The 23,069-nt window shown below is 46.5% G+C and overlaps 1 protein-coding gene across 1 annotated transcript in view; it reads left to right on the forward strand.

Annotated features, from left to right (window-relative positions):
• Window positions 1-23,069, forward strand: part of FER1L6 (fer-1 like family member 6) — a 478,947-nt gene that overhangs the window by 312,778 nt on the left and 143,100 nt on the right.

Here is a 23,069-nt window from a genome sequence, read left to right on the forward strand (position 1 = left end):
CTAGGGTCGCTAATCTTACTCACACAGTCAGCTACCTCATTGCGCCTCTTTTTTTCTTTGCGTCATGTGCTGTTTGGGGAGGGTTTTTTGGAAGGGACATCCTGCGTGACACTGCAGTGCCACTCCTAGATGGGCCCGGTGTTTGTGTCGGCCACTAGGGTCGCTAATCTTACTCACACAGCTACCTCATTGCGCCTCTTTTTTTCTTTGCGTCATGTGCTGTTTGGGGAGGGTTTTTTGGAAGGGACATCCTGCGTGACACTGCAGTGCCACTCCTAGATGGGCCCGGTGTTTGTGTCGGCCACTAGGGTCGCTAATCTTACTCACACAGCTACCTCATTGCGCCTCTTTTTTTCTTTGCGTCATGTGCTGTTTGGGGAGGGTTTTTTGGAAGGGCCATCCTGCGTGACACTGCAGTGCCACTCCTAGATGGGCCCGGTGTTTGTGTCGGCCACTAGGGTCGCTAATCTTACTCACACAGCTACCTCATTGCGCCTCTTTTTTTCTTTGCGTCATGTGCTGTTTGGGGAGGGTTTTTTGGAAGGGCCATCCTGCGTGACACTGCAGTGCCACTCCTAGATGGGCCCGGTGTTTGTGTCGGCCACTAGGGTCGCTAATCTTACTCACACAGCTACCTCATTGCACCTCTTTTTTTCTTTGCGTCATGTGCTGTTTGGGGAGGGTTTTTTGGAAGGGACATCCTGCGTGACACTGCAGTGCCACTCCTAGATGGGCCCGGTGTTTGTGTCGGCCACTAGGGTCGCTTATCTTACTCACACAGCGACCTCGGTGCAAATTTTAGGACTAAAAATAATATTGTGAGGTGTGAGGTATTCAGAATAGACTGAAAATGAGTGTAAATTATGGTTTTTGAGGTTAATAATACTTTGGGATCAAAATGACCCCCAAATTCTATGATTTAAGCTGTTTTTTAGTGTTTTTTGAAAAAAACACCCGAATCCAAAACACACCCGAATCCGACAAAAAAAATTCGGTGAGGTTTTGCCAAAACGCGGTCGAACCCAAAACACGGCCGCGGAACCGAACCCAAAACCAAAACACAAAACCAGAAAAATTTCAGGCGCTCATCTCTACTTATCTATATATAATATTATATATATCTGTCTGACTGCTCAGCTCACACAGCTTATAATTGTGGGGGAGACTGGGGAGCACTACTGCAGTGCCAGTTATAGGTTATAGCAGGAGCCAGGAGTACATAATATATTATATAGTGAGTGACCACCAGACACACAGTGCAGTTTATTTAATATATCCGTTCTCTGCCTGAAAAAAGCGATACACACAGTGACTCAGTCAGTCACATACCATATCTGTGTGCACTGCTCAGGCTCAGGCCAGTGTGCTGCATCATCTATTATCTATATATAATATTATATATATCTGTCTGACTGCTCAGCTCACACAGCTTATAATTGTGGGGGAGACTGGGGAGCACTACTGCAGTGCCAGTTATAGGTTATAGCAGGAGCCAGGAGTACATAATATATTATATAGTGAGTGACCACCAGACACACAGTGCAGTTTATTTAATATATCCGTTCTCTGCCTGAAAAAAGCGATACACACAGTGACTCAGTCAGTCACATACCATATCTGTGTGCACTGCTCAGGCTCAGGCCAGTGTGCTGCATCATCTATTATCTATATATAATATTATATATATCTGTCTGACTGCTCAGCTCACACAGCTTATAATTGTGGGGGAGACTGGGGAGCACTACTGCAGTGCCAGTTATAGGTTATAGCAGGAGCCAGGAGTACATAATATATTATATAGTGAGTGACCACCAGACACACAGTGCAGTTTATTTAATATATCCGTTCTCTGCCTGAAAAAAGCAATACACACAGTGACTCAGTCAGTCACATACCATATCTGTGTGCACTGCTCAGGCTCAGGCCAGTGTGCTGCATCATCTATTATCTATATATAATATTATATATATCTGTCTGACTGCTCAACTCACACAGCTTATAATTGTGGGGGAGACTGGGGAGCACTACTGCAGTGCCAGTTATAGGTTATAGCAGGAGCCAGGAGTACATAATATATTATATAGTGAGTGACCACCAGACACACAGTGCAGTTTATTTAATACAGTATATCCGTTCTCTGCCTGAAAAAAGCGATACACACAGTGACTCAGTCAGTCACATACCATATCTGTGTGCACTGCTCAGGCTCAGGCCAGTGTGCTGCATCATCTATTATCTATATAATATTATATATATCTGTCTGACTGCTCAGCTCACACAGCTTATAATTGTGGGGGAGACTGGGGAGCACTACTGCAGTGCCAGTTATAGGTTATAGCAGGAGCCAGGAGTACATAATATATTATATAGTGAGTGACCACCAGACACACAGTGCAGTTTATTTAATATATCCGTTCTCTGCCTGAAAAAAGCGATACACACAGTGACTCAGTCAGTCACATACCATATCTGTGTGCACTGCTCAGGCTCAGGCCAGTGTGCTGCATCATCTATATATATTATATATCTGTCTGACTGCTCAGCTCACACAGCTTATAATTGTGGGGGAGACTGGGGAGCACTACTGCAGTGCCAGTTATAGGTTATAGCAGGAGCCAGGAGTACATATTATATTAAAATTAAACAGTGCACACTTTTGCTGCAGGAGTGCCACTGCCAGTGTGACTGACCAGTGACCTGACCACACTGACCACCAGTATAGTTAGTAGTATACTTATATTGTGATTGCCTGAAAAAGTTAAACACTCGTCGTGTGACTTCACTTGTGTTTTTTTTTTTTTATTCTATAAAAATAAAACTCATTCTGCTGACAGACAGTGTCCAGCAGGTCCGTCATTATATAATATATAATATATACCTGTCCGGCTGCAGTAGTGATATATATATATTTTTTATATCATTTATCATCCAGTCGCAGCAGACACAGTACGGTAGTTCACGGCTGTGGCTACCTCTGTGTCTCTGCACTCGGCAGGCAGTCCGTCCATAATTGTAATACCACCTAACCGTGGATTTTTTTCATTCTTCTTTATACATACATAGTTACATAGACATCTTCTCTTTATCAACCAGTCTATATTAGCTGCAGACACAGTACAGTACGGTAGTTCACGGCTGTGGCTACCTCTGTGTCTGCACTCGGCAGGCAGTCCGTCCATAATTGTATACCACCTAACCGTGGTTTTTTTTCATTCTTCTTTATACATACATAGTTACATAGACATCTTCTCTTTATCAACCAGTCTATATTAGCTGCAGACACAGTACAGTACGGTAGTTCACGGCTGTGGCTACCTCTGTGTCTGCACTCGGCAGGCAGTCCGTCCATAATTGTATACCACCTAACCGTGGATTTTTTTCAGTCTTCTTTATACATACATAGTTACATAGACATCTTCTCTTTATCAACCAGTCTATATTAGCTGCAGACACAGTACAGTACGGTAGTTCACGGCTGTGGCTACCTCTGTGTCTGCAGTCGGCAGGCAGTCCATAATTGTATACTAGTATCCATCTCCATTGTTTACCTGAGGTGCCTTTTAGTTGTGCCTATTAAAATATGGAGAACAAAAATGTTGAGGTTCCAAAATTAGGGAAAGATCAAGATCCACTTCCACCTCGTGCTGAAGCTGCTGCCACTAGTCATGGCCGAGACGATGAAATGCCAGCAACGTCGTCTGCCAAGGCCGATGCCCAATGTCATAGTACAGAGCATGTCAAATCCAAAACACCAAATATCAGAAAAAAAAGGACTCCAAAACCTAAAATAAAATTGTCGGAGGAGAAGCGTAAACTTGCCAATATGCCATTTACCACACGGAGTGGCAAGGAACGGCTGAGGCCCTGGCCTATGTTCATGGCTAGTGGTTCAGCTTCACATGAGGATGGAAGCACTCAGCCTCTCGCTAGAAAAATGAAAAGACTCAAGCTGGCAAAAGCAGCACAGCAAAGAACTGTGCATTCTTCGAAATCCCAAATCCACAAGGAGAGTCCAATTGTGTCGGTTGCGATGCCTGACCTTCCCAACACTGGACGTGAAGAGCATGCGCCTTCCACCATTTGCACGCCCCCTGCAAGTGCTGGAAGGAGCACCCGCAGTCCAGTTCCTGATAGTCAGATTGAAGATGTCAGTGTTGAAGTACACCAGGATGAGGAGGATATGGGTGTTGCTGGCGCTGGGGAGGAAATTGACCAGGAGGATTCTGATGGTGAGGTGGTTTGTTTAAGTCAGGCACCCGGGGAGACACCTGTTGTCCGTGGGAGGAATATGGCCGTTGACATGCCAGGTGAAAATACCAAAAAAATCAGCTCTTCGGTGTGGAGGTATTTCACCAGAAATGCGGACAACAGGTGTCAAGCCGTGTGTTCCCTTTGTCAAGCTGTAATAAGTAGGGGTAAGGACGTTAACCACCTCGGAACATCCTCCCTTATACGTCACCTGCAGCGCATTCATAATAAGTCAGTGACAAGTTCAAAAACTTTGGGTGACAGCGGAAGCAGTCCACTGACCAGTAAATCCCTTCCTCTTGTAACCAAGCTCACGCAAACCACCCCACCAACTCCCTCAGTGTCAATTTCCTCCTTCCCCAGGAATGCCAATAGTCCTGCAGGCCATGTCACTGGCAATTCTGACGAGTCCTCTCCTGCCTGGGATTCCTCCGATGCATCCTTGCGTGTAACGCCTACTGCTGCTGGCGCTGCTGTTGTTGCCGCTGGGAGTCGATGGTCATCCCAGAGGGGAAGTCGTAAGCCCACTTGTACTACTTCCAGTAAGCAATTGACTGTTCAACAGTCCTTTGCGAGGAAGATGAAATATCACAGCAGTCATCCTACTGCAAAGCGGATAACTGAGGCCTTGACAACTATGTTGGTGTTAGACGTGCGTCCGGTATCCGCCGTTAGTTCACAGGGAACTAGACAATTTATTGAGGCAGTGTGCCCCCGTTACCAAATACCATCTAGGTTCCACTTCTCTAGGCAGGCGATACCGAGAATGTACACGGACGTCAGAAAAAGACTCACCAGTGTCCTAAAAAATGCAGTTGTACCCAATGTCCACTTAACCACGGACATGTGGACAAGTGGAGCAGGGCAGGGTCAGGACTATATGACTGTGACAGCCCACTGGGTAGATGTATGGACTCCCGCCGCAAGAACAGCAGCGGCGGCACCAGTAGCAGCATCTCGCAAACGCCAACTCTTTCCTAGGCAGGCTACGCTTTGTATCACCGCTTTCCAGAATACGCACACAGCTGAAAACCTCTTACGGCAACTGAGGAAGATCATCGCGGAATGGCTTACCCCAATTGGACTCTCCTGTGGATTTGTGGCATCGGACAACGCCAGCAATATTGTGTGTGCATTAAATATGGGCAAATTCCAGCACGTCCCATGTTTTGCACATACCTTGAATTTGGTGGTGCAGAATTTTTTAAAAAACGACAGGGGCGTGCAAGAGATGCTGTCGGTGGCCAGAAGAATTGCGGGACACTTTCGGCGTACAGGCACCACGTACAGAAGACTGGAGCACCACCAAAAACTACTGAACCTGCCCTGCCATCATCTGAAGCAAGAAGTGGTAACGAGGTGGAATTCAACCCTCTATATGCTTCAGAGGTTGGAGGAGCAGCAAAAGGCCATTCAAGCCTATACAATTGAGCACGATATAGGAGGTGGAATGCACCTGTCTCAAGTGCAGTGGAGAATGATTTCAACGTTGTGCAAGGTTCTGATGCCCTTTGAACTTGCCACACGTGAAGTCAGTTCAGACACTGCCAGCCTGAGTCAGGTCATTCCCCTCATCAGGCTTTTGCAGAAGAAGCTGGAGGCATTGAAGAAGGAGCTAAAAGGGAGCGATTCCGCTAGGCATGTGGGACTTGTGGATGCAGCCCTTAATTCGCTTAACAAGGATTCACGGGTGGTCAATCTGTTGAAATCAGAGCACTACATTTTGGCCACCGTGCTCGATCCTAGATTTAAAGCCTACCTTGGATCTCTCTTTCCGGCAGACACAAGTCTGCTGGGGTTGAAAGACCTGCTGGTGACAAAATTGTCAAGTCAAGCGGAACGCGACCTGTCAACATCTCCTCCTTCACATTCTCCCGCAACTGGGGGTGCGAGGAAAAGGCTCAGAATTCCGAGCCCACCCGCTGGCGGTGATGCAGGGCAGTCTGGAGCGACTGCTGATGCTGACATCTGGTCCGGACTGAAGGACCTGACAACGATTACGGACATGTCGTCTACTGTCACTGCATATGATTCTCTCAACATTGATAGAATGGTGGAGGATTATATGAGTGACCGCATCCAAGTAGGCACGTCACACAGTCCGTACTTATACTGGCAGGAAAAAGAGGCAATTTGGAGGCCCTTGCACAAACTGGCTTTATTCTACCTAAGTTGCCCTCCCACAAGTGTGTACTCCGAAAGAGTGTTTAGTGCCGCCGCTCACCTTGTCAGCAATCGGCGTACGAGGTTACATCCAGAAAATGTGGAGAAGATGATGTTCATTAAAATGAATTATAATCAATTCCTCCGCGGAGACATTGACCAGCAGCAATTGCCTCCACAAAGTACACAGGGAGCTGAGATGGTGGATTCCAGTGGGGACGAATTGATAATCTGTGAGGAGGGGGATGTACACGGTGATATATCGGAGGGTGAAGATGAGGTGGACATCTTGCCTCTGTAGAGCCAGTTTGTGCAAGGAGAGATTAATTGCTTCTTTTTTGGGGGGGGTCCAAACCAACCCGTCATATCAGTCACAGTCGTGTGGCAGACCCTGTCACTGAAATGATGGGTTGGTTAAAGTGTGCATGTCCTGTTTTGTTTACACAACATAAGGGTGGGTGGGAGGGCCCAAGGACAATTCCATCTTGCACCTCTTTTTTCTTTTCTTTTTCTTTGCATCATGTGCTGATTGGGGAGGGTTTTTTGGAAGGGACATCCTGCGTGACACTGCAGTGCCACTCCTAGATGGGCCCGGTGTTTGTGTCGGCCACTAGGGTCGCTAATCTTACTCACACAGTCAGCTACCTCATTGCGCCTCTTTTTTTCTTTGCGTCATGTGCTGTTTGGGGAGGGTTTTTTGGAAGGGACATCCTGCGTGAAACTGCAGTGCCACTCCTAGATGGGCCCGGTGTTTGTGTCGGCCACTAGGGTCGCTAATCTTACTCACACAGTCAGCTACCTCATTGCGCCTCTTTTTTTCTTTGCGTCATGTGCTGTTTGGGGAGGGTTTTTTGGAAGGGACATCCTGCGTGACACTGCAGTGCCACTCCTAGATGGGCCCGGTGTTTGTGTCGGCCACTAGGGTCGCTAATCTTACTCACACAGCTACCTCATTGCGCCTCTTTTTTTCTTTGCGTCATGTGCTGTTTGGGGAGGGTTTTTTGGAAGGGACATCCTGCGTGACACTGCAGTGCCACTCCTAGATGGGCCCGGTGTTTGTGTCGGCCACTAGGGTCGCTAATCTTACTCACACAGCTACCTCATTGCGCCTCTTTTTTTCTTTGCGTCATGTGCTGTTTGGGGAGGGTTTTTTGGAAGGGCCATCCTGCGTGACACTGCAGTGCCACTCCTAGATGGGCCCGGTGTTTGTGTCGGCCACTAGGGTCGCTAATCTTACTCACACAGCTACCTCATTGCGCCTCTTTTTTTCTTTGCGTCATGTGCTGTTTGGGGAGGGTTTTTTGGAAGGGACATCCTGCGTGACACTGCAGTGCCACTCCTAGATGGGCCCGGTGTTTGTGTCGGCCACTAGGGTCGCTTATCTTACTCACACAGCGACCTCGGTGCAAATTTTAGGACTAAAAATAATATTGTGAGGTGTGAGGTATTCAGAATAGACTGAAAATGAGTGTAAATTATGGTTTTTGAGGTTAATAATACTTTGGGATCAAAATGACCCCCAAATTCTATGATTTAAGCTGTTTTTTAGTGTTTTTTGAAAAAAACACCCGAATCCAAAACACACCCGAATCCGACAAAAAAAATTCGGTGAGGTTTTGCCAAAACGCGGTCGAACCCAAAACACGGCCGCGGAACCGAACCCAAAACCAAAACACAAAACCAGAAAAATTTCAGGCGCTCATCTCTACTTATCTATATATAATATTATATATATCTGTCTGACTGCTCAGCTCACACAGCTTATAATTGTGGGGGAGACTGGGGAGCACTACTGCAGTGCCAGTTATAGGTTATAGCAGGAGCCAGGAGTACATAATATATTATATAGTGAGTGACCACCAGACACACAGTGCAGTTTATTTAATATATCCGTTCTCTGCCTGAAAAAAGCGATACACACAGTGACTCAGTCAGTCACATACCATATCTGTGTGCACTGCTCAGGCTCAGGCCAGTGTGCTGCATCATCTATTATCTATATATAATATTATATATATCTGTCTGACTGCTCAGCTCACACAGCTTATAATTGTGGGGGAGACTGGGGAGCACTACTGCAGTGCCAGTTATAGGTTATAGCAGGAGCCAGGAGTACATAATATATTATATAGTGAGTGACCACCAGACACACAGTGCAGTTTATTTAATATATCCGTTCTCTGCCTGAAAAAAGCGATACACACAGTGACTCAGTCAGTCACATACCATATCTGTGTGCACTGCTCAGGCTCAGGCCAGTGTGCTGCATCATCTATTATCTATATATAATATTATATATATCTGTCTGACTGCTCAGCTCACACAGCTTATAATTGTGGGGGAGACTGGGGAGCACTACTGCAGTGCCAGTTATAGGTTATAGCAGGAGCCAGGAGTACATAATATATTATATAATGAGTGACCACCAGACACACAGTGCAGTTTATTTAATATATCCGTTCTCTGCCTGAAAAAAGCGATACACACAGTGACTCAGTCAGTCACATACCATATCTGTGTGCACTGCTCAGGCTCAGGCCAGTGTGCTGCATCATCTATTATCTATATATAATATTATATATATCTGTCTGACTGCTCAGCTCACACAGCTTATAATTGTGGGGGAGACTGGGGAGCACTACTGCAGTGCCAGTTATAGGTTATAGCAGGAGCCAGGAGTACATAATATATTATATAGTGAGTGACCACCAGACACACAGTGCAGTTTATTTAATATATCCGTTCTCTGCCTGAAAAAAGCGATACACACAGTGACTCAGTCAGTCACATACCATATCTGTGTGCACTGCTCAGGCTCAGGCCAGTGTGCTGCATCATCTATTATCTATATAATATTATATATATCTGTCTGACTGCTCAGCTCACACAGCTTATAATTGTGGGGGAGACTGGGGAGCACTACTGCAGTGCCAGTTATAGGTTATAGCAGGAGCCAGGAGTACATAATATATTATATAGTGAGTGACCACCAGACACACAGTGCAGTTTATTTAATATATCCGTTCTCTGCCTGAAAAAAGCGATACACACAGTGACTCAGTCAGTCACATACCATATCTGTGTGCACTGCTCAGGCTCAGGCCAGTGTGCTGCATCATCTATATATATTATATATCTGTCTGACTGCTCAGCTCACACAGCTTATAATTGTGGGGGAGACTGGGGAGCACTACTGCAGTGCCAGTTATAGGTTATAGCAGGAGCCAGGAGTACATATTATATTAAAATTAAACAGTGCACACTTTTGCTGCAGGAGTGCCACTGCCAGTGTGACTGACCAGTGACCTGACCACACTGACCACCAGTATAGTTAGTAGTATACTTATATTGTGATTGCCTGAAAAAGTTAAACACTCGTCGTGTGACTTCACTTGTGTTTTTTTTTTTTATTCTATAAAAATAAAACTCATTCTGCTGACAGACAGTGTCCAGCAGGTCCGTCATTATATAATATATAATATATACCTGTCCGGCTGCAGTAGTGATATATATATATTTTTTATATCATTTATCATCCAGTCGCAGCAGACACAGTATGGTAGTTCACGGCTGTGGCTACCTCTGTGTCTCTGCACTCGGCAGGCAGTCCGTCCATAATTGTAATACCACCTAACCGTGGATTTTTTTCATTCTTCTTTATACATACATAGTTACATAGACATCTTCTCTTTATCAACCAGTCTATATTAGCTGCAGACACAGTACAGTACGGTAGTTCACGGCTGTGGCTACCTCTGTGTCTGCACTCGGCAGGCAGTCCGTCCATAATTGTATACCACCTAACCGTGGTTTTTTTTCATTCTTCTTTATACATACATAGTTACATAGACATCTTCTCTTTATCAACCAGTCTATATTAGCTGCAGACACAGTACAGTACGGTAGTTCACGGCTGTGGCTACCTCTGTGTCTGCACTCGGCAGGCAGTCCGTCCATAATTGTATACCACCTAACCGTGGATTTTTTTCAGTCTTCTTTATACATACATAGTTACATAGACATCTTCTCTTTATCAACCAGTCTATATTAGCTGCAGACACAGTACAGTACGGTAGTTCACGGCTGTGGCTACCTCTGTGTCTGCAGTCGGCAGGCAGTCCATAATTGTATACTAGTATCCATCTCCATTGTTTACCTGAGGTGCCTTTTAGTTGTGCCTATTAAAATATGGAGAACAAAAATGTTGAGGTTCCAAAATTAGGGAAAGATCAAGATCCACTTCCACCTCGTGCTGAAGCTGCTGCCACTAGTCATGGCCGAGACGATGAAATGCCAGCAACGTCGTCTGCCAAGGCCGATGCCCAATGTCATAGTACAGAGCATGTCAAATCCAAAACACCAAATATCAGAAAAAAAAGGACTCCAAAACCTAAAATAAAATTGTCGGAGGAGAAGCGTAAACTTGCCAATATGCCATTTACCACACGGAGTGGCAAGGAACGGCTGAGGCCCTGGCCTATGTTCATGGCTAGTGGTTCAGCTTCACATGAGGATGGAAGCACTCAGCCTCTCGCTAGAAAAATGAAAAGACTCAAGCTGGCAAAAGCAGCACAGCAAAGAACTGTGCATTCTTCGAAATCCCAAATCCACAAGGAGAGTCCAATTGTGTCGGTTGCGATGCCTGACCTTCCCAACACTGGACGTGAAGAGCATGCGCCTTCCACCATTTGCACGCCCCCTGCAAGTGCTGGAAGGAGCACCCGCAGTCCAGTTCCTGATAGTCAGATTGAAGATGTCAGTGTTGAAGTACACCAGGATGAGGAGGATATGGGTGTTGCTGGCGCTGGGGAGGAAATTGACCAGGAGGATTCTGATGGTGAGGTGGTTTGTTTAAGTCAGGCACCCGGGGAGACACCTGTTGTCCGTGGGAGGAATATGGCCGTTGACATGCCAGGTGAAAATACCAAAAAAATCAGCTCTTCGGTGTGGAGGTATTTCACCAGAAATGCGGACAACAGGTGTCAAGCCGTGTGTTCCCTTTGTCAAGCTGTAATAAGTAGGGGTAAGGACGTTAACCACCTCGGAACATCCTCCCTTATACGTCACCTGCAGCGCATTCATAATAAGTCAGTGACAAGTTCAAAAACTTTGGGTGACAGCGGAAGCAGTCCACTGACCAGTAAATCCCTTCCTCTTGTAACCAAGCTCACGCAAACCACCCCACCAACTCCCTCAGTGTCAATTTCCTCCTTCCCCAGGAATGCCAATAGTCCTGCAGGCCATGTCACTGGCAATTCTGACGAGTCCTCTCCTGCCTGGGATTCCTCCGATGCATCCTTGCGTGTAACGCCTACTGCTGCTGGCGCTGCTGTTGTTGCCGCTGGGAGTCGATGGTCATCCCAGAGGGGAAGTCGTAAGCCCACTTGTACTACTTCCAGTAAGCAATTGACTGTTCAACAGTCCTTTGCGAGGAAGATGAAATATCACAGCAGTCATCCTACTGCAAAGCGGATAACTGAGGCCTTGACAACTATGTTGGTGTTAGACGTGCGTCCGGTATCCGCCGTTAGTTCACAGGGAACTAGACAATTTATTGAGGCAGTGTGCCCCCGTTACCAAATACCATCTAGGTTCCACTTCTCTAGGCAGGCGATACCGAGAATGTACACGGACGTCAGAAAAAGACTCACCAGTGTCCTAAAAAATGCAGTTGTACCCAATGTCCACTTAACCACGGACATGTGGACAAGTGGAGCAGGGCAGGGTCAGGACTATATGACTGTGACAGCCCACTGGGTAGATGTATGGACTCCCGCCGCAAGAACAGCAGCGGCGGCACCAGTAGCAGCATCTCGCAAACGCCAACTCTTTCCTAGGCAGGCTACGCTTTGTATCACCGCTTTCCAGAATACGCACACAGCTGAAAACCTCTTACGGCAACTGAGGAAGATCATCGCGGAATGGCTTACCCCAATTGGACTCTCCTGTGGATTTGTGGCATCGGACAACGCCAGCAATATTGTGTGTGCATTAAATATGGGCAAATTCCAGCACGTCCCATGTTTTGCACATACCTTGAATTTGGTGGTGCAGAATTTTTTTAAAAACGACAGGGGCGTGCAAGAGATGCTGTCGGTGGCCAGAAGAATTGCGGGACACTTTCGGCGTACAGGCACCACGTACAGAAGACTGGAGCACCACCAAAAACTACTGAACCTGCCCTGCCATCATCTGAAGCAAGAAGTGGTAACGAGGTGGAATTCAACCCTCTATATGCTTCAGAGGTTGGAGGAGCAGCAAAAGGCCATTCAAGCCTATACAATTGAGCACGATATAGGAGGTGGAATGCACCTGTCTCAAGTGCAGTGGAGAATGATTTCAACGTTGTGCAAGGTTCTGATGCCCTTTGAACTTGCCACACGTGAAGTCAGTTCAGACACTGCCAGCCTGAGTCAGGTCATTCCCCTCATCAGGCTTTTGCAGAAGAAGCTGGAGGCATTGAAGAAGGAGCTAAAAGGGAGCGATTCCGCTAGGCATGTGGGACTTGTGGATGCAGCCCTTAATTCGCTTAACAAGGATTCACGGGTGGTCAATCTGTTGAAATCAGAGCACTACATTTTGGCCACCGTGCTCGATCCTAGATTTAAAGCCTACCTTGGATCTCTCTTTCCGGCAGACACAAGTCTGCTGGGGTTGAAAGACCTGCTGGTGACAAAATTGTCAAGTCAAGCGGAACGTGACCTGTCAACATCTCCTCCTTCACATTCTCCCGCAACTGGGGGTGCGAGGAAAAGGCTCAGAATTCCGAGCCCACCCGCTGGCGGTGATGCAGGGCAGTCTGGAGCGACTGGTGATGCTGACATCTGGTCCGGACTGAAGGACCTGACAACGATTACGGACATGTCGTCTACTGTCACTGCATATGATTCTCTCAACATTGATAGAATGGTGGAGGATTATATGAGTGACCGCATCCAAGTAGGCACGTCACACAGTCCGTACTTATACTGGCAGGAAAAAGAGGCAATTTGGAGGCCCTTGCACAAACTGGCTTTATTCTACCTAAGTTGCCCTCCCACAAGTGTGTACTCCGAAAGAGTGTTTAGTGCCGCCGCTCACCTTGTCAGCAATCGGCGTACGAGGTTACATCCAGAAAATGTGGAGAAGATGATGTTCATTAAAATGAATTATAATCAATTCCTCCGCGGAGACATTGACCAGCAGCAATTGCCTCCACAAAGTACACAGGGAGCTGAGATGGTGGATTCCAGTGGGGACGAATTGATAATCTGTGAGGAGGGGGATGTACACGGTGATATATCGGAGGGTGAAGATGAGGTGGACATCTTGCCTCTGTAGAGCCAGTTTGTGCAAGGAGAGATTAATTGCTTCTTTTTTGGGGGGGGGTCCAAACGAACCCGTCATATCAGTCACAGTCGTGTGGCAGACCCTGTCACTGAAATGATGGGTTGGTTAAAGTGTGCATGTCCTGTTTTGTTTATACAACATAAGGGTGGGTGGGAGGGCCCAAGGACAATTCCATCTTGCACCTCTTTTTTCTTTTCTTTTTCTTTGCATCATGTGCTGATTGGGGAGGGTTTTTTGGAAGGGACATCCTGCGTGACACTGCAGTGCCACTCCTAGATGGGCCCGGTGTTTGTGTCGGCCACTAGGGTCGCTAATCTTACTCACACAGTCAGCTACCTCATTGCGCCTCTTTTTTTCTTTGCGTCATGTGCTGTTTGGGGAGGGTTTTTTGGAAGGGACATCCTGCGTGACACTGCAGTGCCACTCCTAGATGGGCCCGGTGTTTGTGTCGGCCACTAGGGTCGCTAATCTTACTCACACAGCTACCTCATTGCGCCTCTTTTTTTCTTTGCGTCATGTGCTGTTTGGGGAGGGTTTTTTGGAAGGGACATCCTGCGTGACACTGCAGTGCCACTCCTAGATGGGCCCGGTGTTTGTGTCGGCCACTAGGGTCGCTAATCTTACTCACACAGCTACCTCATTGCGCCTCTTTTTTTCTTTGCGTCATGTGCTGTTTGGGGAGGGTTTTTTGGAAGGGACATCCTGCGTGACACTGCAGTGCCACTCCTAGATGGGCCCGGTGTTTGTGTCGGCCACTAGGGTCGCTAATCTTACTCACACAGCTACCTCATTGCGCCTCTTTTTTTCTTTGCGTCATGTGCTGTTTGGGGAGGGTTTTTTGGAAGGGACATCCTGCGTGACACTGCAGTGCCACTCCTAGATCGGCCCGGTGTTTGTGTCGGCCACTAGGGTCGCTTATCTTACTCACACAGCGACCTCGGTGCAAATTTTAGGACTAAAAATAATATTGTGAGGTGTGAGGTATTCAGAATAGACTGAAAATGAGTGTAAATTATGGTTTTTGAGGTTAATAATACTTTGGGATCAAAATGACCCCCAAATTCTATGATTTAAGCTGTTTTTTAGTGTTTTTTGAAAAAAACACCCGAATCCAAAACACACCCGAATCCGACAAAAAAAATTCGGTGAGGTTTTGCCAAAACGCGGTCGAACCCAAAACACGGCCGCGGAACCGAACCCAAAACCAAAACACAAAACCCGAAAAATTTCAGGCGCTCATCTCTACTTATCTATATATAATATTATATATATCTGTCTGACTGCTCAGCTCACACAGCTTATAATTGTGGGGGAGACTGGGGAGCACTACTGCAGTGCCAGTTATAGGTTATAGCAGGAGCCAGGAGTACATAATATATTATATAGTGAGTGACCACCAGACACACAGTGCAGTTTATTTAATATATCCGTTCTCTGCCTGAAAAAAGCGATACACACAGTGACTCAGTCAGTCACATACCATATCTGTGTGCACTGCTCAGGCTCAGGCCAGTGTGCTGCATCATCTATTATCTATATATAATATTATATATATCTGTCTGACTGCTCAGCTCACACAGCTTATAATTGTGGGGGAGACTGGGGAGCACTACTGCAGTGCCAGTTATAGGTTATAGCAGGAGCCAGGAGTACATAATATATTATATAGTGAGTGACCACCAGACACACAGTGCAGTTTATTTAATATATCCGTTCTCTGCCTGAAAAAAGCGATACACACAGTGACTCAGTCAGTCACATACCATATCTGTGTGCACTGCTCAGGCTCAGGCCAGTGTGCTGCATCATCTATTATCTATATATAATATTATATATATCTGTCTGACTGCTCAGCTCACACAGCTTATAATTGTGGGGGAGACTGGGGAGCACTACTGCAGTGCCAGTTATAGGTTATAGCAGGAGCCAGGAGTACATAATATATTATATAGTGAGTGACCACCAGACACACAGTGCAGTTTATTTAATATATCCGTTCTCTGCCTGAAAAAAGCGATACACACAGTGACTCAGTCAGTCACATACCATATCTGTGTGCACTGCTCAGGCTCAGGCCAGTGTGCTGCATCATCTATTATCTATATATAATATTATATATATCTGTCTGACTGCTCAGCTCACACAGCTTATAATTGTGGGGGAGACTGGGGAGCACTACTGCAGTGCCAGTTATAGGTTATAGCAGGAGCCAGGAGTACATAATATATTATATAGTGAGTGACCACCAGACACACAGTGCAGTTTATTTAATATATCCGTTCTCTGCCTGAAAAAAGCGATACACACAGTGACTCAGTCAGTCACATACCATATCTGTGTGCACTGCTCAGGCTCAGGCCAGTGTGCTGCATCATCTATTATCTATATATAATATTATATATATCTGTCTGACTGCTCAGCTCACACAGCTTATAATTGTGGGGGAGACTGGGGAGCACTACTGCAGTGCCAGTTATAGGTTATAGCAGGAGCCAGGAGTACATAATATATTATATAGTGAGTGACCACCAGACACACAGTGCAGTTTATTTAATATATCCGTTCTCTGCCTGAAAAAAGCGATACACACAGTGACTCAGTCAGTCACATACCATATCTGTGTGCACTGCTCAGGCTCAGGCCAGTGTGCTGCATCATCTATATATATTATATATCTGTCTGACTGCTCAGCTCACACAGCTTATAATTGTGGGGGAGACTGGGGAGCACTACTGCAGTGCCAGTTATAGGTTATAGCAGGAGCCAGGAGTACATATTATATTAAAATTAAACAGTGCACACTTTTGCTGCAGGAGTGCCACTGCCAGTGTGACTGACCAGTGACCTGACCACACTGACCACCAGTATAGTTAGTAGTATACTTATATTGTGATTGCCTGAAAAAGTTAAACACTCGTCGTGTGACTTCACTTGTGTGTTTTTTTTTTTTTATTCTATAAAAATAAAACTCATTCTGCTGACAGACAGTGTCCAGCAGGTCCGTCATTATATAATATATAATATATACCTGTCCGGCTGCAGTAGTGATATATATATATTTTTTATATCATTTATCATCCAGTCGCAGCAGACACAGTACGGTAGTTCACGGCTGTGGCTACCTCTGTGTCTCTGCACTCGGCAGGCAGTCCGTCCATAATTGTAATACCACCTAACCGTGGATTTTTTTCATTCTTCTTTATACATACATAGTTACATAGACATCTTCTCTTTATCAACCAGTCTATATTAGCTGCAGACACAGTACAGTACGGTAGTTCACGGCTGTGGCTACCTCTGTGTCTGCACTCGGCAGGCAGTCCGTCCATAATTGTATACCACCTAACCGTGGTTTTTTTTCATTCTTCTTTATACATACATAGTTACATAGACATCTTCTCTTTATCAACCAGTCTATATTAGCTGCAGACACAGTACAGTACGGTAGTTCACGGCTGTGGCTACCTCTGTGTCTGCACTCGGCAGGCAGTCCGTCCATAATTGTATACCACCTAACCGTGGATTTTTTTCAGTCTTCTTTATACATACATAGTTACATAGACATCTTCTCTTTATCAACCAGTCTATATTAGCTGCAGACACAGTACAGTACGGTAGTTCACGGCTGTGGCTACCTCTGTGTCTGCAGTCGGCAGGCAGTCCATAATTGTATACTAGTATCCATCTCCATTGTTTACCTGAGGTGCCTTTTAGTTGTGCCTATTAAAATATGGAGAACAAAAATGTTGAGGTTCCAAAATTAGGGAAAGATCAAGATCCACTTCCACCTCGTGCTGAAGCTGCTGCCACTAGTCATGGCCGAGACGATGAAATGCCAGCAACGTCGTCTGCCAAGGCCGATGCCCAATGTCATAGTACAGAGCATGTCAAATCCAAAACACCAAATATCAGGAAAAAAAGGACTCCAAAACCTAAAATAAAATTGTCGGAGGAGAAGCGTAAACTTGCCAATATGCCATTTACCACACGGAGTGGCAAGGAACGGCTGAGGCCCTGGCCTATGTTCATGGCTAGTGGTTCAGCTTCACATGAGGATGGAAGCACTCAGCCTCTCGCTAGAAAAATGAAAAGACTCAAGCTGGCAAAAGCAGCACAGCAAAGAACTGTGCATTCTTCGAAATCCCAAATCCACAAGGAGAGTCCAATTGTGTCGGTTGCGATGCCTGACCTTCCCAACACTGGACGTGAAGAGCATGCGCCTTCCACCATTTGCACGCCCCCTGCAAGTGCTGGAAGGAGCACCCGCAGTCCAGTTCCTGATAGTCAGATTGAAGATGTCAGTGTTGAAGTACACCAGGATGAGGAGGATATGGGTGTTGCTGGCGCTGGGGAGGAAATTGACCAGGAGGATTCTGATGGTGAGGTGGTTTGTTTAAGTCAGGCACCCGGGGAGACACCTGTTGTCCGTGGGAGGAATATGGCCGTTGACATGCCAGGTGAAAATACCAAAAAAATCAGCTCTTCGGTGTGGAGGTATTTCACCAGAAATGCGGACAACAGGTGTCAAGCCGTGTGTTCCCTTTGTCAAGCTGTAATAAGTAGGGGTAAGGACGTTAACCACCTCGGAACATCCTCCCTTATACGTCACCTGCAGCGCATTCATAATAAGTCAGTGACAAGTTCAAAAACTTTGGGTGACAGCGGAAGCAGTCCACTGACCAGTAAATCCCTTCCTCTTGTAACCAAGCTCACGCAAACCACCCCACCAACTCCCTCAGTGTCAATTTCCTCCTTCCCCAGGAATGCCAATAGTCCTGCAGGCCATGTCACTGGCAATTCTGACGAGTCCTCTCCTGCCTGGGATTCCTCCGATGCATCCTTGCGTGTAACGCCTACTGCTGCTGGCGCTGCTGTTGTTGCCGCTGGGAGTCGATGGTCATCCCAGAGGGGAAGTCGTAAGCCCACTTGTACTACTTCCAGTAAGCAATTGACTGTTCAACAGTCCTTTGCGAGGAAGATGAAATATCACAGCAGTCATCCTACTGCAAAGCGGATAACTGAGGCCTTGACAACTATGTTGGTGTTAGACGTGCGTCCGGTATCCGCCGTTAGTTCACAGGGAACTAGACAATTTATTGAGGCAGTGTGCCCCCGTTACCAAATACCATCTAGGTTCCACTTCTCTAGGCAGGCGATACCGAGAATGTACACGGACGTCAGAAAAAGACTCACCAGTGTCCTAAAAAATGCAGTTGTACCCAATGTCCACTTAACCACGGACATGTGGACAAGTGGAGCAGGGCAGGGTCAGGACTATATGACTGTGACAGCCCACTGGGTAGATGTATGGACTCCCGCCGCAAGAACAGCAGCGGCGGCACCAGTAGCAGCATCTCGCAAACGCCAACTCTTTCCTAGGCAGGCTACGCTTTGTATCACCGCTTTCCAGAATACGCACACAGCTGAAAACCTCTTACGGCAACTGAGGAAGATCATCGCGGAATGGCTTACCCCAATTGGACTCTCCTGTGGATTTGTGGCATCGGACAACGCCAGCAATATTGTGTGTGCATTAAATATGGGCAAATTCCAGCACGTCCCATGTTTTGCACATACCTTGAATTTGGTGGTGCAGAATTTTTTAAAAAACGACAGGGGCGTGCAAGAGATGCTGTCGGTGGCCTGAAGAATTGCGGGACACTTTCGGCGTACAGGCACCACGTACAGAAGACTGGAGCACCACCAAAAACTACTGAACCTGCCCTGCCATCATCTGAAGCAAGAAGTGGTAACGAGGTGGAATTCAACCCTCTATATGCTTCAGAGGTTGGAGGAGCAGCAAAAGGCCATTCAAGCCTATACAATTGAGCACGATATAGGAGGTGGAATGCACCTGTCTCAAGTGCAGTGGAGAATGATTTCAACGTTGTGCAAGGTTCTGATGCCCTTTGAACTTGCCACACGTGAAGTCAGTTCAGACACTGCCAGCCTGAGTCAGGTCATTCCCCTCATCAGGCTTTTGCAGAAGAAGCTGGAGGCATTGAAGAAGGAGCTAAAAGGGAGCGATTCCGCTAGGCATGTGGGACTTGTGGATGCAGCCCTTAATTCGCTTAACAAGGATTCACGGGTGGTCAATCTGTTGAAATCAGAGCACTACATTTTGGCCACCGTGCTCGATCCTAGATTTAAAGCCTACCTTGGATCTCTCTTTCCGGCAGACACAAGTCTGCTGGGGTTGAAAGACCTGCTGGTGACAAAATTGTCAAGTCAAGCGGAAGGCGACCTGTCAACATCTCCTCCTTCACATTCTCCCGCAACTGGGGGTGCGAGGAAAAGGCTCAGAATTCCGAGCCCACCCGCTGGCGGTGATGCAGGGCAGTCTGGAGCGACTGCTGATGCTGACATCTGGTCCGGACTGAAGGACCTGACAACGATTACGGACATGTCGTCTACTGTCACTGCATATGATTCTCTCAACATTGATAGAATGGTGGAGGATTATATGAGTGACCGCATCCAAGTAGGCACGTCACACAGTCCGTACTTATACTGGCAGGAAAAAGAGGCAATTTGGAGGCCCTTGCACAAACTGGCTTTATTCTACCTAAGTTGCCCTCCCACAAGTGTGTACTCCGAAAGAGTGTTTAGTGCCGCCGCTCACCTTGTCAGCAATCGGCGTACGAGGTTACATCCAGAAAATGTGGAGAAGATGATGTTCATTAAAATGAATTATAATCAATTCCTCCGCGGAGACATTGACCAGCAGCAATTGCCTCCACAAAGTACACAGGGAGCTGAGATGGTGGATTCCAGTGGGGACGAATTGATAATCTGTGAGGAGGGGGATGTACACGGTGATATATCGGAGGGTGAAGATGAGGTGGACATCTTGCCTCTGTAGAGCCAGTTTGTGCAAGGAGAGATTAATTGCTTCTTTTTTGGGGGGGGTCCAAACCAACCCGTCATATCAGTCACAGTCGTGTGGCAGACCCTGTCACTGAAATGATGGGTTGGTTAAAGTGTGCATGTCCTGTTTTGTTTATACAACATAAGGGTGGGTGGGAGGGCCCAAGGACAATTCCATCTTGCACCTCTTTTTTCTTTTCTTTTTCTTTGCATCATGTGCTGATTGGGGAGGGTTTTTTGGAAGGGACATCCTGCGTGACACTGCAGTGCCACTCCTAGATGGGCCCGGTGTTTGTGTCGGCCACTAGGGTCGCTAATCTTACTCACACAGTCAGCTACCTCATTGCGCCTCTTTTTTTCTTTGCGTCATGTGCTGTTTGGGGAGGGTTTTTTGGAAGGGACATCCTGCGTGACACTGCAGTGCCACTCCTAGATGGGCCCGGTGTTTGTGTCGGCCACTAGGGTCGCTAATCTTACTCACACAGCTACCTCATTGCGCCTCTTTTTTTCTTTGCGTCATGTGCTGTTTGGGGAGGGTTTTTTGGAAGGGACATCCTGCGTGACACTGCAGTGCCACTCCTAGATGGGCCCGGTGTTTGTGTCGGCCACTAGGGTCGCTAATCTTACTCACACAGCTACCTCATTGCGCCTCTTTTTTTCTTTGCGTCATGTGCTGTTTGGGGAGGGTTTTTTGGAAGGGCCATCCTGCGTGACACTGCAGTGCCACTCCTAGATGGGCCCGGTGTTTGTGTCGGCCACTAGGGTCGCTAATCTTACTCACACAGCTACCTCATTGCGCCTCTTTTTTTCTTTGCGTCATGTGCTGTTTGGGGAGGGTTTTTTGGAAGGGACATCCTGCGTGACACTGCAGTGCCACTCCTAGATGGGCCCGGTGTTTGTGTCGGCCACTAGGGTCGCTTATCTTACTCACACAGCGACCTCGGTGCAAATTTTAGGACTAAAAATAATATTGTGAGGTGTGAGGTATTCAGAATAGACTGAAAATGAGTGTAAATTATGGTTTTTGAGGTTAATAATACTTTGGGATCAAAATGACCCCCAAATTCTATGATTTAAGCTGTTTTTTAGTGTTTTTTGAAAAAAACACCCGAATCCAAAACACACCCGAATCCGACAAAAAAAATTCGGTGAGGTTTTGCCAAAACGCGTTCGAACCCAAAACACGGCCGCGGAACCGAACCCAAAACCAAAACACAAAACCCGAAAAATTTCAGGCGCTCATCTCTAATTACTATTAGCCTTTTAAAAACAGCTGTCAAAGTCGCAAAGTCGCTGTTTAGTAAATATGCACCTAAAACTCTTATTAACCGCAGTGCTATGTGCTCTGGGAAGGAAAATTTCCTCCGAACATACAAAACTCCCAGTGAACTAAACAGTCCTAACAGTGCAATGATTTGCACTTTTGTGAGAGCGAGTAGATTCATAAATCTTTTATTTCTGTTTTAAACTGAAAAAAAAACAATGTTTTCAAAATAAGTTTATATAGGTAATTTTTTTTTAATGTTTCTGTTCATTTTGCTTTTATTGTAAAATCCACTTTTTGTTTTGCTCCCTTGTCTGTCCCACGCTGCTGAACTTGTTTCACATTAAAACGAAACTCTGATGATGGTGAAATTGGTAGCTGCCTTACGGGTGACCTCGCAAGTTGTTAGGAATCTGCAAAAACAGCCAAACTTTGTTGTATTTGAACAAATTCCCAAATCGTTTTTGCGCATATCTAAATGCAAAAAATGAAAACGATGCAATCATTCCAATCATTCTTCCACATCTGCCGTTTGTTGGGCTGTGAGAAAAGCCGGTATTTCAGCTACAGATGAGACGCACCGTACAAGGCGTTACCGGTGCTGATCTTAGCCCTACTTTGGTGACTAGTGCTTCTGACTGCCCCATGCCCTACCCTCAACCAGCAGATGCCCCACTTGCTCATGTCAGACCACTTCTCTTCCATGTGTCCCACTGACACCAGTGGTTACAAAGTGTGGAGACACCTGGGGGGAAAAAGCAGGAGTGGGGAGGGTGAGAGGGCCATAGTGAGGGACTGACTCCGCGTGTCTAAGACTGTAGAAGAGTCATTTGCTAAGCCCTTCTCAGAGACCCTTTCCCCATAGCATCATACACAAGCATGGAGTAAGGCAAGTAGCGGTAGCAGGCGCGTGGTTAGGAGATGAGATGGAGAGCAGGAGAGGAGCAGCAGGTTTATAAAGGAACCTGCTGATTGATGGCCGGTCCCAGAGAAGGGGACATCCAACCAAAATCATCATAATAGCAGGGCCAACCCCTTTAGGTCAGGTCTGGTCCCTATAATTCAGGCAACGTTCAGACCAAGGCCTTGGGCACAAAACGCCAAACCTGAGGCCCCACTCAATATGAGTGAAGTTCTCAGCCGCATATTTAAAAAAAAAATGCAGGCCGCAGAAGGTGGGGGCACCTGGAGGCCACCA

Source organism: Pseudophryne corroboree, chromosome 5, assembly GCF_028390025.1.
Source record: "Pseudophryne corroboree isolate aPseCor3 chromosome 5, aPseCor3.hap2, whole genome shotgun sequence".
NCBI lineage: Eukaryota > Metazoa > Chordata > Amphibia > Anura > Myobatrachidae > Pseudophryne > Pseudophryne corroboree.